Here is a 12,860-nt window from a genome sequence, read left to right on the forward strand (position 1 = left end):
GTCGCCGGGCTAACATGGAAGGGAATGAGGTGCTTCCAGGAGGACAGTGCCGGACCAGTGTGAGGGGAGCAGTGCTGGGATGTTTGAGGAACTGGGCCAGTGGCAACTGATGGGAGGCGCGAGGCGGGCAAGGGGAGAGTGCAGCCCAGGGAGGCAGGCTGGCCTTCCACAGCAGTGATTCCTCCTCGGGGTTGGGGGGGGTGGTTGTCACCCGCGGGGGGGCTGGGGCATGGACCCCAAGGGAGGCCTATCAGAACATCTGAGGGTGAGCAGTGGTCTGCTCCAAACAAAAACAAACCCAAAAACATTCCAAAAGGAAACCCAAAAACATTCCTCAGAGATGCTGCTGATAGGCTGGCCTTGGGGGTCATGCATCCTCGGGTGAGAATCACTGGGGGGAAGGGCAGGTGGAGAGCTGGGCAGGCAGGTGAAGGGTGGGCAGAGGAGCTCCCGGGTCAGGGCTGAGGGAGGCATCAGAGGCCAGAGTGGCAGACAAGGAGGAAAAGGACCCAGGGATAGGCAGACAGCGAGCAAATGGATGTAGCTGACAAGCCACCCGAATGATGAGGGGAGGAATGGAATTGCTGTCAACGGTTCCAGATTGAATGGCCAACTTGGTGGTCCCAGAGCTGAGGAAGCTTGAGGTACAAAGCCCAGAGATGCCAGTGGAGACTGAAAGGAAGAGCGGTTGTATGTATGAGGGCAGCGAGCACCAGACGGGACGTCCACACTGCTGGAAAGGCCAGAGCGGGTGGGAGAGGTCAGTGCAGGAGAGTGTCTGGGGGAGAGGGGCCTGCTAGGAGGGAGGAGGAGGAGGGCGGACAGCAGGGCCAGGGCTCTGTGCAGAGGGAGGTTGGGGATGGCAGGTGTGGCAGCGTGGGAGGAGGCTAAAGGTAACAGTACTGTGCTGAAGGGAGGAAGGTAGAGAGCCAGGAAGGGTTCCCCACGAGGGTGTCGGAGGAGTACGAAACAATCTGAATGGGACATGAAAGGTTACACTAGCGGGAGCTGGGAGGACAGAGGGCCTGGGTTCCCAGAACAGGAGCTTTGGCGGGTGGGGCCCGTGGACAAGACACTGTGTCACAGTGTGACTGAGGCAGAGACCACTCAACCGGGTGGAACAGCGGATGGGAGACCGAGAAGGGAGCCCACATCAGAGGAGACTACTCAGTCCAGCTTGAGGGCTCACAGAGAGTAGCTGAAAGTGTTGCTGTGTGTGCCCTGGAGAAGCAAAGCAGGAGAGACCTAGAAACCAGGCCCAGAGTGGAGGAGGGCAGGCGAGCTGCCTCGGACAACTGAGAGAGTGTGGTGGAGAAGAAGGGGTCCGAGAGGAGGAGGGGGGCAGGCCAGATGGACCCTTGCAGCTAAGGAATGAGAAGTTCCACGAGAGGGTCAGGGAATCCACCACCTCAGGAGAAGGGTTACATAGAACGGGAAGAAGTGGGTATGGAGAGTCGGACACTCTGCCTCCCAATGTGGGGCAAGGGTATGACAGACCCCATGCCGGGGGAAGAGCGGTGTGGGTAAGGCCAGCAGGGAACCTGGGAGAGGTGTGAGGAGATGATGGAAGGTCAGAGAGGGGCCCAGAGAGGCAGGTCTGTCTCCAAGATGGTGGCCCCCAAAAGGACATGTGCTTCGGGGCAAAACCAGGACAGCGGATGGTTCAGGACAGCACACCCGGCATCGGAGGGAGCATGAGGGCAGGTCCAGAAGTGAGCGGATGTCAAGGAGAGACCATCGGCCCTGTGGCATGCTGGCAGGACCTAAGAGAAGCAGAAAGACTCTTGAAGATAAGAGAGAAAGAAAAGGCAGAGGCGGGGCCAAGGAAGGTTCCACCCACACTGAGTGTGGGAAAAGGGACAGAGCAGTCTGGGCGCAGCCGGGAGCCGGTGGCTCCTGAAACCCACTAGGGGCGTCAAGGGAAGAGAAAGGGACAGAAGAGGGGAGAAACGCTCATGGGGGTGCTAGGGGCTCGGACACAGTAAAGGGGGCACCGTGCACAAGGCGAAGGCCACGTGAACAGCTCCCAGTCTGGGCATGTTGGCAGATCGTGGGGGTTAAGAGGACTGGAAATATGTGCTAGGCACTGGAGACAGTAGGAGCAGAGCTGGGAACCCAGGGCCCAGGTGCTTAAATACCTGCGGCCCTCAGGAGCAAACAGGGGGAGGGACCCAGTGATAGGCATGGAAACGAGGAAACAGGGCAGAAGCTGCACAGCGAGATGGAGTCTACACAGAGCACTGGCACGTACTCTTAGGGCCTTCAGTGTGCACACCTGTGGGTGAGTCCAGTGTGGGGGGAGCAGATGTGCTCAGAAACGGTGGAGGAGGGAGCAAGAAGCAAGGTGGAGGTGACACTTCACCACCATTGCTGAATTCACGCATCGACTTCTGGGAGGAGGGACGGCACTGGAAAGGGTGGGAGGCTAATGGAGTGGAGAGATTCCACCCAGAGAAGCTGGGAGACAGGAGGCACCATCAAAACCTGTGGAGTGTCAAGATCCAGTCTGAGAGATAACATGGGCAGCAAAGGGGCGCAGAGGGGGAGGGCCAGGGGCAGGATGATAGGGGTTAGGAGGTCAGGGTCTCTTGTTTGAGAGGCTGAGAGCTGATGGACAAGAGGGGGAACAAGGCAGAGGGGATGGAGAGTGGGGGGAGGGGGTGGCGGTCACAGAAATCTGCACACAGGTGTGGTGAATGGAATGTGGCCAAGAGGGGAAGAGGGCCAGGGGGGACCTGGAATATGTCAAGGGGGAACCTGAGGTCAAGGACAGCTGGCAGGTATGCAGCATGGGAGCTGATGGAGAAGAAATGGAAGCAGTGGCGGCCAGGGAAGGAAGGAAGAAGAGGAGGAAGCGGCAGCTTGGGGTAAAGAGCTGTGGGCAATGGGCTGACTAAGAGGGAAGAGAGGAGAAGAAGGAAGTTGAGACAGGGAAAGGGAGCCTAAAGGGAAACTGTGGCCCGAGCCACGCAAGGACTGAACGAGAGACAGCAGGTGGTTCTGGAGAGATGGGGGCAGGACAGTGGATGGAAGGAGTGTGAGCTGGGAGAGCAGGTCCTAGGAGGGAAAAGGGATGACCCAGGGCCGAGATGACAGTCATCAAGGAGCACGGAGAGGAGATGATGGGCCTAGAGAAGAGGCTGACGCTCTCCGCTGGGCCAGGGAGGGGAAGGGGAGGAGTGGATCACGCGAGGAAAGGTCACAGGAAGGAACACAAGGGGTCTTGATGTGGCAGGACAGGAGGGTCACCTGGCACACACAGGCCAGGTGATGGGAGGCACCCGGGGAGGATGGAGAGCAGAGGGAAGGGGAAGGGACACAGGCTGGACAGCAGCAGGGGGAAGAAGGGGATGAGGGAGGTGGCAGAGAGGCATTCTGGCAGACGGGCCACCCAGAATGACTTAGACTTACAGGGCCAGCCAGTGGGGGCTGAGGCTTGTGGAGGGAGGCGTGAAAAGAAAGGGGTGGCGAGCGGGGGGTGGGGGCAGTGGCTGCTGCTGCAGCCTGGAATGTCCTAGCTAGGGTAGACCTTTCGGCCAGGCTCTTCAGTACTACGGATCTGAACTGTTGGGGATGGGGCTGGGGGACAGGGTGGGAGGTGGGTATCAGGAGTGGGTAGGGAATGGGTTTGGGTTGGGGTTCATGTCAGGTTTGAGAGAGCTGGGCATGGGAGAGGGATGTTTGGGATCAAGGTGGGCGGCGGTTATGAGCCACCTGCATATACTGGGAACATCATCTGCTTTAACTGACATGCCCAGTGTTGGGGTGATGACTACAGGTTGAGGACCGGGAGGACCAGTGAGGCCACACAGAGAGGACAAAGGGGAGTCACTGCAGGAAGGGAGGAAGGGAGGAAGGGAGGAAGGGAAAGGTCTGCTCAGTGGAAACACAGAGGGACAGGAAGACTTGGAGGGGGGCCTAGCCTCCCCAGGTCTGAAACGAAGCAGGGTAACCTGGGGTAATGGACAGAGGCAAGGGCCAAGCAGGACAGGTCAGCACCAAAGATATTGTTCCAAAGCCTGAGAGTCATAAAGGGTGAAGGACAGGAGGGGTACATAGGGGTGCGTGAAATGAATAGTGTTTGATGCAGACTGGGGTTGGGGGCACGTCAGGTGTCGCCGGGCTAACATGGAAGGGAATGAGGTGCTTCCAGGAGGACAGTGCCGGACCAGTGTGAGGGGAGCAGTGCTGGGATGTTTGAGGAACTGGGCCAGTGGCAACTGATGGGAGGCGCGAGGCGGGCAAGGGGAGAGTGCAGCCCAGGGAGGCAGGCTGGCCTTCCACAGCAGTGATTCTTCCTCGGGGTTGGGGGGGGTGGTTGTCACCCGCGGGGGGGCTGGGGCATGGACCCCAAGGGAGGCCTATCAGAACATCTGAGGGTGAGCAGTGGTCTGCTCCAAACAAAAACAAACCCAAAAACATTGCAAAAGGAAACCCAAAAACATTCCTCAGAGATGCTGCTGATAGGCTGGCCTTGGGGGTCATGCATCCTCGGGTGAGAATCACTGGGGGGAAGGGCAGGTGGAGAGCTGGGCAGGCAGGTGAAGGGTGGGCAGAGGAGCTCCCGGGTCAGGGCTGAGGGAGGCATCAGAGGCCAGAGTGGCAGACAAGGAGGAAAAGGACCCAGGGATAGGCAGACAGCGAGCAAATGGATGTAGCTGACAAGCCACCCGAAAGATGAGGGGAGGAATGGAATTGCTGTCAACGGTTCCAGATTGAATGGCCAACTTGGTGGTCCCAGAGCTGAGGAAGCTTGAGGTACAAAGCCCAGAGATGCCAGTGGAGACTGAAAGGAAGAGCGGTTGTATGTATGAGGGCAGCGAGCACCAGACGGGACGTCCACACTGCTGGAAGGGCCAGAGCGGGTGGGAGAGGTCAGTGCAGGAGAGTGTCTGGGGGAGAGGGGCCTGCTAGGAGGGAGGAGGAGGAGGGCGGACAGCAGGGCCACGGCTCTGTGCAGAGGGAGGTTGGGGATGGCAGGTGTGGCAGCGTGGGAGGAGGCTAAAGGTAACAGTACTGTGCTGAAGGGAGGAAGGTAGAGAGCCAGGAAGGGTTCCCCACGAGGGTGTCGGAGGAGTACGAAACAATCTGAATGGGACATGAAAGGTTACACTAGCGGGAGCTGGGAGGACAGAGGGCCTGGGTTCCCAGAACAGGAGCTTTGGCGGGTGGGGCCCGTGGACAGGACAGTGTGTCACAGTGTGACTGAGGCAGAGACCACTCAACCGGGTGGAGCAGCGGATGGGAGACCGAGAAGGGAGCCCACATCAGAGGAGACTACTCAGTCCAGCTTGAGGGCTCACAGAGAGTAGCTGAAAGTGTTGCTGTGTGTGCCCTGGAGAAGCAAAGCAGGAGAGACCTAGAAACCAGGCCCAGAGTGGAGGAGGGCAGGTGAGCTGCCTCGGACAACTGAGAGAGTGTGGTGGAGAAGAAGGGGTCCGAGAGGAGGAGGGGGGCAGGCCAGATGGACCCTTGCAGCTAAGGAATGAGAAGTTCCACGAGAGGGTCAGGGAATCCACCACCTCAGGAGAAGGGTTACATAGTTCGGGAAGAAGTGGGTATGGAGAGTCGGACACTCTGCCTCCCAATGTGGGGCAAGGGTATGACAGACCCCATGCCGGGGGAAGAGCGGTGTGGTACGGCCAGCAGGGAACCTGGGAGAGGTGTGAGGAGATGATGGAAGGTCAGAGAGGGGCCCAGAGAGGCAGGTCTGTCTCCAAGATGGTGGCCCCCAAAAGGACAAGTGCTTCGGGGCAAAACCAGGACAGCGGATGGTTCAGGACAGCACACCCGGCACCGGAGGGAGCATGAGGGCAGTTCCAGAAGTGAGCGGATGTCAAGGAGAGACCATCGGCCCTGTGGCATGCTGGCAGGACCTAAGAGAAGCAGAAAGACTCTTGAAGATAAGAGAGAAAGAAAAGGCAGAGGCGGGGCCAAGGAAGGTTCCACCCACACTGAGTGTGGGAAAAGGGACAGAGCAGTCTGGGCGCAGCCGGGAGCCGGTGGCCCCTGAAACCCACTAGGGGCGTCAAGGGAAGAGAAAGGGACAGAAGAGGGGAGAAACGCTCATGGGGGTGCTAGGGGCTCGGACACAGTAAAGGGGGCACCGTGCACAAGGCGAAGGCCACGTGAACAGCTCCCAGTCTGGGCATGTTGGCAGATCGTGGGGGTTAAGAGGACTGGAAATATGTGCTAGGCACTGGAGACAGTAGGAGCAGAGCTGGGAACCCAGGGCCCAGGTGCTTAAATACCTGCGGCCCTCAGGAGCAAACAGGGGGAGGGACCCAGTGATAGGCATGGAAACGAGGAAACAGGGCAGAAGCTGCACAGCGAGATGGAGTCTACACAGAGCACTGGCACGTACTCTTAGGGCCTTCAGTGTGCACACCTGTGGGTGAGTCCAGTGTGGGGGGAGCAGATGTGCTCAGAAACGGTGGAGGAGGGAGCAAGAAGCAAGGTGGAGGTGACACTTCACCACCATTGCTGAATTCACGCATCGACTTCTGGGAGGAGGGACGGCACTGGAAAGGGTGGGAGGCTAATGGAGTGGAGAGATTCCACCCAGAGAAGCTGGGAGACAGGAGGCACCATCAAAACCTGTGGAGTGTCAAGATCCAGTCTGAGAGATAACATGGGCAGCAAAGGGGCGCAGAGGGGGAGGGCCAGGGGCAGGATGATAGGGGTTAGGAGGTCAGGGTCTCTTGTTTGAGAGGCTGAGAGCTGATGGACAAGAGGGGGAACAAGGCAGAGGGGATGGAGAGTGGGGGGAGGGGGTGGCGGTCACAGAAATCTGCACACAGGTGTGGTGAATGGAATGTGGCCAAGAGGGGAAGAGGGCCAGGGGGGACCTGGAATATGTCAAGGGGGAACCTGAGGTCAAGGACAGCTGGCAGGTATGCAGCATGGGAGCTGATGGAGAAGAAATGGAAGCAGTGGCGGCCAGGGAAGGAAGGACGAAGAGGAGGAAGCGGCAGCTTGGGGTAAAGAGCTGCGGGCAATGGGCTGACTAAGAGGGAAGAGAGGAGAAGAAGGAAGTTGAGACAGGGAAAGGGAGCCTAAAGGGAAACTGTGGCCCGAGCCACGCAAGGACTGAACGAGAGACAGCAGGTGGTTCTGGAGAGAAGGGGGCAGGAGAGTGGATGGAAGGAGTGTGAGCTGGGAGAGCAGGTCCTAGGAGGGAAAAGGGATGACCCAGGGCCGAGATGACAGTCATCAAGGAGCACGGAGAGGAGATGATGGGCCTAGAGAAGAGGCTGACGCTCTCCGCTGGGCCAGGGAGGGGAAGGGGAGGAGTGGATCACGCGAGGAAAGGTCACAGGAAGGAACACAAGGGGTCTTGATGTGGCAGGACAGGAGGGTCACCTGGCACACACAGGCCAGGTGATGGGAGGCACCCGGGGAGGATGGAGAGCAGAGGGAAGGGGAAGGGACACAGGCTGGACAGCAGCAGGGGGAAGAAGGGGATGAGGGAGGTGGCAGAGAGGCATTCTGGCAGACGGGCCACCCAGAATGACTTAGACTTACAGGGCCAGCCAGTGGGGGCTGAGGCTTGTGGAGGGAGGCGTGAAAAGAAAGGGGTGGCGAGCGGGGGGTGGGGGCAGTGGCTGCTGCTGCAGCCTGGAATGTCCTGGCTAGGGTAGACCTTTCGGCCAGGCTCTTCAGTACTACGGATCCGAACTGCTGGGGATGGGGCTGGGGGACAGGGTGGGAGGTGGGTATCAGGAGTGGGTAGGGAATGGGTTTGGGTTGGGGTTCATGTCAGGTTTGAGAGAGCTGGGCATGGGAGAGGGATGTTTGGGATCAAGGTGGGCGGCGGTTATGAGCCACCTGCATATACTGGGAACATCATCTGCTTTAACTGACATGCCCAGTGTTGGGGTGATGACTACAGGTTGAGGACCGGGAGGACCAGTGAGGCCACACAGAGAGGACAAATGGGAGTCACTGCAGGAAGGGAGGAAGGGAGGAAGGGAGGAAGGGAAAGGTCTGCTCAGTGGAAACACAGAGGGACAGGAAGACTTGGAGAGGGGCCTAGCCTCCCCAGGTCTGAAACGAAGCAGGGTAACCTGGGGTAATGGACAGAGGCAAGGGCCAAGCAGGACAGGTCTGCACCAAAGATATTGTTCCAAAGCCTGAGAGTCATAAAGGGTGAAGGACAGGAGGGGTACATAGGGGTGCGTGAAATGAATAGTGTTTGATGCAGACTGGGGTTGGGGGCACGTCAGGTGTCGCCGGGCTAACATGGAAGGGAATGAGGTGCTTCCAGGAGGACAGTGCCGGACCAGTGTGAGGGGAGCAGTGCTGGGATGTTTGAGGAACTGGGCCAGTGGCAACTGATGGGAGGCGCGAGGCGGGCAAGGGGAGAGTGCAGCCCAGGGAGGCAGGCTGGCCTTCCACAGCAGTGATTCCTCCTCGGGGTTGGGGGGGGTGGTTGTCACCCGCGGGGGGGCTGGGGCATGGACCCCAAGGGAGGCCTATCAGAACATCTGAGGGTGAGCAGTGGTCTGCTCCAAACAAAAACAAACCCAAAAACATTCCAAAAGGAAACCCAAAAACATTCCTCAGAGATGCTGCTGATAGGCTGGCCTTGGGGGTCATGCATCCTCGGGTGAGAATCACTGGGGGGAAGGGCAGGTGGAGAGCTGGGCAGGCAGGTGAAGGGTGGGCAGAGGAGCTCCCGGGTCAGGGCTGAGGGAGGCATCAGAGGCCAGAGTGGCAGACAAGGAGGAAAAGGACCCAGGGATAGGCAGACAGCGAGCAAATGGATGTAGCTGACAAGCCACCCGAATGATGAGGGGAGGAATGGAATTGCTGTCAACGGTTCCAGATTGAATGGCCAACTTGGTGGTCCCAGAGCTGAGGAAGCTTGAGGTACAAAGCCCAGAGATGCCAGTGGAGACTGAAAGGAAGAGCGGTTGTATGTATGAGGGCAGCGAGCACCAGACGGGACGTCCACACTGCTGGAAAGGCCAGAGCGGGTGGGAGAGGTCAGTGCAGGAGAGTGTCTGGGGGAGAGGGGCCTGCTAGGAGGGAGGAGGAGGAGGGCGGACAGCAGGGCCAGGGCTCTGTGCAGAGGGAGGTTGGGGATGGCAGGTGTGGCAGCGTGGGAGGAGGCTAAAGGTAACAGTACTGTGCTGAAGGGAGGAAGGTAGAGAGCCAGGAAGGGTTCCCCACGAGGGTGTCGGAGGAGTACGAAACAATCTGAATGGGACATGAAAGGTTACACTAGCGGGAGCTGGGAGGACAGAGGGCCTGGGTTCCCAGAACAGGAGCTTTGGCGGGTGGGGCCCGTGGACAAGACACTGTGTCACAGTGTGACTGAGGCAGAGACCACTCAACCGGGTGGAACAGCGGATGGGAGACCGAGAAGGGAGCCCACATCAGAGGAGACTACTCAGTCCAGCTTGAGGGCTCACAGAGAGTAGCTGAAAGTGTTGCTGTGTGTGCCCTGGAGAAGCAAAGCAGGAGAGACCTAGAAACCAGGCCCAGAGTGGAGGAGGGCAGGCGAGCTGCCTCGGACAACTGAGAGAGTGTGGTGGAGAAGAAGGGGTCCGAGAGGAGGAGGGGGGCAGGCCAGATGGACCCTTGCAGCTAAGGAATGAGAAGTTCCACGAGAGGGTCAGGGAATCCACCACCTCAGGAGAAGGGTTACATAGAACGGGAAGAAGTGGGTATGGAGAGTCGGACACTCTGCCTCCCAATGTGGGGCAAGGGTATGACAGACCCCATGGCGGGGGAAGAGCGGTGTGGGTACGGCCAGCAGGGAACCTGGGAGAGGTGTGAGGAGATGATGGAAGGTCAGAGAGGGGCCCAGAGAGGCAGGTCTGTCTCCAAGATGGTGGCCCCCAAAAGGACAAGTGCTTCGGGGCAAAACCAGGACAGCGGATGGTTCAGGACAGCACACCCGGCACCGGAGGGAGCATGAGGGCAGGTCCAGAAGTGAGCGGATGTCAAGGAGAGACCATCGGCCCTGTGGCATGCTGGCAGGACCTAAGAGAAGCAGAAAGACTCTTGAAGATAAGAGAGAAAGAAAAGGCAGAGGCGGGGCCAAGGAAGTTTCCACCCACACTGAGTGTGGGAAAAGGGACAGAGCAGTCTGGGCGCAGCCGGGAGCCGGTGGCCCCTGAAACCCACTAGGGGCGTCAAGGGAAGAGAAAGGGACAGAAGAGGGGAGAAAAGCTCATGGGGGTGCTAGGGGCTCGGACACAGTAAAGGGGGCACCGTGCACAAGGCGAAGGCCACGTGAACAGCTCCCAGTCTGGGCATGTTGGCAGATCGTGGGGGTTAAGAGGACTGGAAATATGTGCTAGGCACTGGAGACAGTAGGAGCAGAGCTGGGAACCCAGGGCCCAGGTGCTTAAATACCTGCGGCCCTCAGGAGCAAACAGGGGGAGGGACCCAGTGATAGGCATGGAAACGAGGAAACAGGGCAGAAGCTGCACAGCGAGATGGAGTCTACACAGAGCACTGGCACGTACTCTTAGGGCCTTCAGTGTGCACACCTGTGGGTGAGTCCAGTGTGGGGGGAGCAGATGTGCTCAGAAACGGTGGAGGAGGGAGCAAGAAGCAAGGTGGAGGTGACACTTCACCACCATTGCTGAATTCACGCATCGACTTCTGGGAGGAGGGACGGCACTGGAAAGGGTGGGAGGCTAATGGAGTGGAGAGATTCCACCCAGAGAAGCTGGGAGACAGGAGGCACCATCAAAACCTGTGGAGTGTCAAGATCCAGTCTGAGAGATAACATGGGCAGCAAAGGGGCGCAGAGGGGGAGGGCCAGGGGCAGGATGATAGGGGTTAGGAGGTCAGGGTCTCTTGTTTGAGAGGCTGAGAGCTGATGGACAAGAGGGGGAACAAGGCAGAGGGGATGGAGAGTGGGGGGAGGGGGTGGCGGTCACAGAAATCTGCACACAGGTGTGGTGAATGGAATGTGGCCAAGAGGGGAAGAGGGCCAGGGGGGACCTGGAATATGTCAAGGGGGAACCTGAGGTCAAGGACAGCTGGCAGGTATGCAGCATGGGAGCTGATGGAGAAGAAATGGAAGCAGTGGCGGCCAGGGAAGGAAGGAAGAAGAGGAGGAAGCGGCAGCTTGGGGTAAAGAGCTGTGGGCAATGGGCTGACTAAGAGGGAAGAGAGGAGAAGAAGGAAGTTGAGACAGGGAAAGGGAGCCTAAAGGGAAACTGTGGCCCGAGCCACGCAAGGACTGAACGAGAGACAGCAGGTGGTTCTGGAGAGATGGGGGCAGGACAGTGGATGGAAGGAGTGTGAGCTGGGAGAGCAGGTCCTAGGAGGGAAAAGGGATGACCCAGGGCCGAGACGACAGTCATCAAGGAGCACGGAGAGGAGATGATGGGCCTAGAGAAGAGGCTGACGCTCTCCGCTGGGCCAGGGAGGGGAAGGGGAGGAGTGGATCACGCGAGGAAAGGTCACAGGAAGGAACACAAGGGGTCTTGATGTGGCAGGACAGGAGGGTCACCTGGCACACACAGGCCAGGTGATGGGAGGCACCCGGGGAGGATGGAGAGCAGAGGGAAGGGGAAGGGACACAGGCTGGACAGCAGCAGGGGGAAGAAGGGGATGAGGGAGGTGGCAGAGAGGCATTCTGGCAGACGGGCCACCCAGAATGACTTAGACTTACAGGGCCAGCCAGTGGGGGCTGAGGCTTGTGGAGGGAGGCGTGAAAAGAAAGGGGTGGCGAGCGGGGGGTGGGGGCAGTGGCTGCTGCTGCAGCCTGGAATGTCCTGGCTAGGGTAGACCTTTCGGCCAGGCTCTTCAGTACTACGGATCCGAACTGCTGGGGATGGGGCTGGGGGACAGGGTGGGAGGTGGGTATCAGGAGTGGGTAGGGAATGGGTTTGGGTTGGGGTTCATGTCAGGTTTGAGAGAGCTGGGCATGGGGGAGGGATGTTTGGGATCAAGGTGGGCGGCGGTTATGAGCCACCTGCATATACTGGGAACATCATCTGCTTTAACTGACATGCCCAGTGTTGGGGTGATGACTACAGGTTGAGGACCGGGAGGACCAGTGAGGCCACACAGAGAGAACAAAGGGGAGTCACTGCAGGAAGGGAGGAAGGGAGGAAGGGAGGAAGGGAGGAAGGGAAAGGTCTGCTCAGTGGAAACACAGAGGGACAGGAAGACTTGGGGGGGGGCCTAGCCTCCCCAGGTCTGAAATGAAGCAGGGTAACCTGGGGTAATGGATAGAGGCAAGGGCCAAGAAGGACAGGTCTGCACCAAAGATATTGTTCCAAAGCCTGAGAGTCATAAAGGGTGAAGGACAGGAGGGGCACATAGGGGTGCGTGAAATGAATAGTGTTTGATGCAGACTGGGGTTGGGGGCACGTCAGGTGTCGCCGGGCTAACATGGAAGGGAATGAGGTGCTTCCAGGAGGACAGTGCCGGACCAGTGTGAGGGGAGCAGTGCTGGGATGTTTGAGGAACTGGGCCAGTGGCAACTGATGGGAGGCGCGAGGCGGGCAAGGGGAGAGTGCAGCCCAGGGAGGCAGGCTGGCCTTCCACAGCAGTGATTCTTCCTCGGGGTGGGGGGGGGTGGTTGTCACCCGCGGGGGGGCTGGGGCATGGACCCCAAGGGAGGCCTATCAGAACATCTGAGGGTGAGCAGTGGTCTGCTCCAAACAAAAACAAACCCAAAAACATTCCAAAAGAAAACCCAAAAACATTCCTCAGAGATGCTGCTGATAGGCTGGCCTTGGGGGTCATGCATCCTCGGGTGAGAATCACTGGGGGGAAGGGCAGGTGGAGAGCTGGGCAGGCAGGTGAAGGGTGGGCAGAGGAGCTCCCGGGTCAGGGCTGAGGGAGGCATCAGAGGCCAGAGTGGCAGACAAGGAGGAAAAGGACCC

At 59.0% G+C, this 12,860-nt stretch overlaps 1 protein-coding gene across 2 annotated transcripts in view; it reads right to left on the reverse strand.

The window, feature by feature from the left end:
* Positions 1 to 12,860, reverse strand: part of COPG2 (coat protein complex I subunit gamma 2) — a 462,375-nt gene that overhangs the window by 224,085 nt on the left and 225,430 nt on the right. The gene's annotated exons all lie outside the window — the stretch shown is intronic.

This window comes from Giraffa tippelskirchi, chromosome 10 (genome assembly GCF_054371585.1).
Source record: "Giraffa tippelskirchi isolate mGirTip1 chromosome 10, T2T-mGirTip1v1.2.pri, whole genome shotgun sequence".
In the NCBI taxonomy this organism is placed as follows: domain Eukaryota; kingdom Metazoa; phylum Chordata; class Mammalia; order Artiodactyla; family Giraffidae; genus Giraffa; species Giraffa tippelskirchi.